This window comes from Rattus norvegicus, chromosome X (genome assembly GCF_021556685.1).
Source record: "Rattus norvegicus strain SHRSP/BbbUtx chromosome X, alternate assembly SHRSP_T2T, whole genome shotgun sequence".
Taxonomy (NCBI): Eukaryota; Metazoa; Chordata; class Mammalia; order Rodentia; family Muridae; genus Rattus; species Rattus norvegicus.
The window spans coordinates 141,905,113-141,911,049 of record NC_141554.1 but is presented as its reverse complement, the minus strand read 5'-3'; positions in this window follow the sequence as shown (position 1 = coordinate 141,911,049).

The following is a 5,937-nucleotide window of genomic DNA, read 5'->3' as shown; positions in this document are numbered from 1 at the left end:
GTTCTAAGGGGTCCAGTGCCCTTCTCTGACCTCCATGGGAACAAAGCATGTACACGGTCCACTAACATACACATAGAATAAAATAAATAAATCTAACTTTTTTAAAACAAAGCAAAACAGATGAAAAACAATTTCTTTCTCTTTTGTCTCAGCACTACGCCTAAGATATTTTGACATCATCAGCTTTCTTTAATAGGATAATTTGAGAGCCTGTGTAAATAGGGTTGTAATTTGTCAGACATGAAGCAGTACAGGTGCCTTAATTGCCACAACAGAGATTGAAAAGCATCCTTGGCTCTTCCCAGACTCTCTAAGTAACACACAGTTCAAGTCATAGGGCCCTCTTGCCATCTCTAAAGATGACTGCAACTCCTGGACCATGGAAAGTGGTTCTACTCTTTATGAAATAAAGCAAAAAAATTTAAAGTCATAGATATATAGTATGAACGTATAGCAGACAATTTAATAAGTTATTTTAAAAAACTAACTGATAATTTATTATGTTTCTATATAAAGATATGTAGTGCCTGTAAAATACAGGACAATTTCTCCTGTGGTTCCCATTCTGTAAGTTTGGAAAAAGAACCAAGCAGGGGATTCCTATGGTAATGGCCATGCTATTAGTGGAGAGTATTCCTTACCAGCTCGGGATATAGCTCAGAACTTGGCTACCAATACACACACACACACACACACACACACACACACACACACTGTCATAAATAATGACATGAACACAATGTGTGCATGACATCAGACTAAGAACATAAAGGTTCGAAGTTGCACTTTGGCTGCCCTTAATAAGTTACTAGTGCCTTGGTGAAGTCCATAATGAGCTGGCAATTTGAATAACCACTCTGTGTGAGCTTGTACACTATACACTATATAGGGCTCAGAGCAAAGCACTGGATCTAAGAGGGCAGGTAAGACTAGATCTAACCCTTATCACCCGAGAGACAAACAGAAAAACACAACAGCATAGTATTTAAACACAGAAGGCTGGGGACTGAGAGAATTCAGGACAAAGAATCTAACAACAGTAGTTGCTCAAAGCCGTTGTAGTGCTAAGAAAATTTTGGAATATCACCAATTAGTTTGAGGCAACTAAGACCCTATTTAATCATTTGACTTCCCTGGTAAATTACTCGCAATTCAGATTTCCCCTGAAGCCAGGTTCTAGAACTTTTGAAGTAAGGATAAGAAAGTTTAAGGAAGTTTTATCCAGACTAGGGGTAGGCATAATTTTGACCATTTGGCTTGAGTCTTCTTCCGAGCACTGTTTCAGTTGTTTTCCCCTTGTTCATCTAAAAGGCCTTTTCCAGAAAGAATCCTAATTGAGCTTGTATTGATATGTGACTAACTTGCCTGAGGATAAGATTTATCAGGCATCATTCTCAATTGTCTGGTTAACCTTTTTTTTAACCTAGAAATTTGCATTTAGTAGGTCTGCCACAGGGTTTGGAATCTGCTTTTTAAAAGGTCATTCTTATCCTTAGGCAGATTTGTAAAGTCATGGTCTAAATACACTGTCCCTAAAAAATGGAACTACCATATATCCTAGCTAAACTACCGTCGGATATAGAAAATGAACATATGCACAATGGAGCTTAATTCAGCAATAAAGAAAAAAATGGAATTACAACTGTGGAAAAACAGATGCAATTGGAGATGATTATATTTAGTGAAATAAGCCAGACTCAGAAAGATAAACACTATGTTTTCTCTCATATGCTAAAATGTGTGTTTGCGTGTGTGTGTGTCGGGGTGGGAGATGGGGGATAGGCTCAGGAGTGTGTGTTCTGAAATTAGAAAATGGATCATGATCATGATGGGGGAAAAGAGATCTCATGGGAAGTGGGGAAATGGTAAATGGAATAGTTGACACGAAAGCAGTATGGGAGCCTGCTTATGAGGACAAAGGGAACCAGCCACAGGAGGAGAGAGCAGAAGGGAAGGGGTAAATTAGAACAAAGAATGATATATACACATATGTAGGAAAATGCCATAACGAAATATTTAACTTTGTATGCTTACCTTAAAAACAAAACATCTATATCCCCATGATAAATGTACCATCCCCAAGAATTTGCAATAAAACAGTTTGATCCTGAAGCACATATGACTAAGTTGTAGAACATCAAACATTGTAGTAACGGAGCTGGAGAGACAGTTCAGTGGTTGGGAGCACTTGATGCTCTTGCAAAGGGCCTGGGTTCAATTTCCAGCACCCACATACTGCCTCTCAAACACCTGTAACTCCAGTTCCAGAGTATCTGACACCCTCCTCTAGCCTTTGCAGCATGCACACAGAGCACACACACATACATATATATACACACACATGAATAAAACTAAATAAATCTTTAATATATTTAAAGAATTTAAATAAAAAAAGCAGACTTTATGTTTGAAAAGTGTAACACAGTTTACGGAATTGTATACACTATACTTGTTACCATATTAGAATCTCCCAGGAGCCTGTAAATCATGAGGGCTAAGGATCTGTGTCCCTGTTTTGGGGTTAAGGAAACCTTCTTGTTATAGAACATAGTCTTCAGAGCAAAACAGCTGCTATCTTCCTCAGATCAGCTGAACCATTGCAAGAAACCATCACAATCAGGCTTGTAGACTGTTGACATTCCCTCGAAAGAAAAATAAAACAGGCCAGGGTGAGTCAATGGACCCTTATCTGAAGGTCCAGCCATTCCACCTAGCCATTTATATGTATGTAATTCTGCCTTAACTATCTTAGCCTCAGTGTGTGAAGACTTTCCAGAGTGGCTGCTTTGGGGTCACTCATACACTCATAGGCAAACCCTCACTCATGTTTTATAAGTACACCCCATAGTCCTTGATACTCTAGGTTGAACTTCAGTGGAATCATACTTTGGTTTGTTATTGGGGCATTATAAGCAGGAGGTAGGCGTTGTTTTTATCTATCTTGGGAAGCACTTTTCTGAACATCTGTCATAATATAGTCTATAATACAATTAAAAAGTCAACATACCTTAAATGATGGAAGAACAACTCGGAGGCACTCACTGTTAGATCACAGGAGGGGATCAGCCATGCCTTACATTCTATCTAGTTTATTCTCTAAACTGTTAAGCATGTGGCATCCTCAAAGTAGGGAGGACCAATAGGATCAGCTTCCCAAATTAAGTCATGGTATCCTATCTAGTAGTACGTTCATGTGATGGCTATTCCTATTGGTCAATTTGACTCCATTTGGAATGAACTTCAATCCAGAAATGGGGGGCACACCTATAATCCAGATCTTGAGGTGTAGTGGCCATGAAAAGCTTAGGTCCAGGCAAGGTAGTATACACCTTTAATCCCAGGACACAGGTAAGTAGATCTCTAAATTCAAGGCCAGCCTTGGGCAAAGCAAGTTCCAAATCCAGTCGTGGTGATAGCCTTAATCTGGACCATGCCGTCTGCTAGAGGCCTACATAAGGACCACGAAAAAAGAAGTGTTGGTGCTTCTTCGTTTTGCTTGCACTTACTTGCCAGCACATCTGTCAGAACCTACTTCTCTCCAGGATTCCAGTTTATACAGAAGAGCAGCTGAAACAACCAGCTGTGTGGGACTGGGCAACTACTAGAGTCTTGGACTTCCCATGCACAACTGCCCATTGTTGGGTTAATTGGACTACAGACTGTAAGTCATTCCAATAATTTCCTTTAATATATAGAGGCATTCCATAAGTTCTGTGACTCCAGAGAACCTTGACTAATATACTTCCCATAATCTGCTACAGTTAGAGATTCTCTACCCTCTAAGCTCAGAGAGCACGTCCCTTCTAAAGTTTACAAATGCAAGGCTTTTCCTTTGTTCTGTGGTGGCTGCAGGGTTGTCACCATATTCCAGTTTCCCCTCAGCAATCTCCCGATTGAATCCAAAATGATTCCTCATTAATTTAATGCCCACTTTTGCAAAAGACGTTATGTCATGGACAATACATAAGGTTTGAAATGACAAGGCACCTGAACCAATAGGAACCACAAAGCTCCCCAAAGAAAAGTAGTATATCTGTTTCGAAACTCAGTGTCTATAGCACCATATGTTTTTCTTCTACACTGAATTCTCATGTAAGCATTATCAGTTATGTCTTCCACAACCACATATTTTACCACAAACCAGTCTGACCTGCAAGGGGAGTGCAAGCTTTGGTCCTTTTGCAATGTTTGGCTGTCTAACCAGTTGATTTGCAAAAACAACACTTGGTCAGGTCAAGATGGAGAGATGTCCTAGTGAACAAAGTGTGGCTGTCGTGTGAAGCCTTGCTTGGAGTCCTTTCAGGGCCTATTTAGGATTTCTGATGCAACAGAGGCAAAGGATCCCATTTAAATTGTACACCAATCTGTTGTGGAAGGGGCATTGTGCCAGCAGCTATGGCCTCTGCTGAGGGAAAAGGACATGGTTATCTATGTCAGGAAGAATTACAAAACAAAATTAGCAGTGTTCTTTGCTGACAGAGTAGGAGTCAATGGCTTTTATGGGAGCATCTGGTGGACTTGGTGGCACATGCGTGTAATCCCAGCATGAAAGAGACAGGGATCACTGCAAGGTAGAATCACATTGGCTTGCATAATGAGTGTCAGTCCAGCTAGCACATAGGCCACGTTTCAGACAAACAAATAAGACAGGACATTCTCGTGGAGGAATCTGAAAGGTTAGTTGGGAAAGTGACATTTCCCCTGGATCCCAAAAGACAGATAAGAGCATTGCACAGTCTGTGAGTAAAGGTATCAGAGCCTAGGGCCTAGCTACTGTTATAGACCCATTGATTAGGTAGAGCAACCAGGAAGAAGTTTTTGGGTCTTAGACTTGTGGAGAGGGGACCTTGCACCTTATTCTTTCCCTTTTGAACATTTAGTAAGTTTGAATTTGGAGGTGTTTTTCATTTATTTTTCCTTTTTTTAAGACAGGTTCTCTCTATGAAGTCCTGGCTGTCTTGTATCCACCACAGTGTGTCTTTCTAGGCAGACTAGGCTGCTTTGAGATGCAGTCCTTGGAATCTTTCTGACTTTACCCCTTTGGTGCTTGGCTTACAACAGTTGTCCATCATTCCGAGCTGAAAAGTCTTTTCTCTCTAGTTGTTTGGTTGGTGTTGAGATGAGGTCTCACATGTAACCAGGCTGGCCTCAGTCTCACAGATCCACTGATTCTCTTTCCACAGACATTACTGAGAATAAAGACTTCCCCCTTTTAAAAGTCAGTTGTCACTATGTACCCCAAATTGGTCTTGACTCAGTATCCTCCTGCCTCAGCCTTTGAATACTTCGATTATAGTCTTGTTCCACCATGCCAGGTTTGAAAAGATCAGCAGGGATACACACACACACACACACACACACACACACACACACACACACACACACACACACACACACACAGCTTAGACTGATCCAATTAGGTTGCTGTCTGGGCAATGGTTTAGACAAAGTAATAGTAGAAAGAATGACTCCAAATAGGAAGCTACTGTAGCAGCATGAACAAATCCTAAACAGTCTGTTTTTGCCGATGATAGAGTGGAGAAAGAAGGCTGGTCCTTAAGACAGCCTTCTGAGAGGAAGAGAGTCTTGGGTATTCATTGAATGCATTCTGAGTTAGGGAGAGGAGTGAATGAGGCAGATGTCAAAGGTCACCACCAAATGAGTGCAAAGAGATTGCACTCAGAGAAAGCCTCTAATCCTCAGGGGGCGGATAGGAGGCAGAGGAAAAGGAGGGGTGGCCATAGGACAAAGGAAGTAGTTCGAAGCGAAGCGCTGAGAAGAAACCCCAGAAGCCAGGTGGCAACACAGAAGCCCCGCCCTTGGCTAGACCCCACCCCCGGGCCCGCCTTTCCTCCCTCTCCTCACCCACCCCTAGTTGCGACTCATCCTCCGGGGCGGGGAGAGGTGGCAGTTGAGTCCTCCCATATCCCAGCAGGC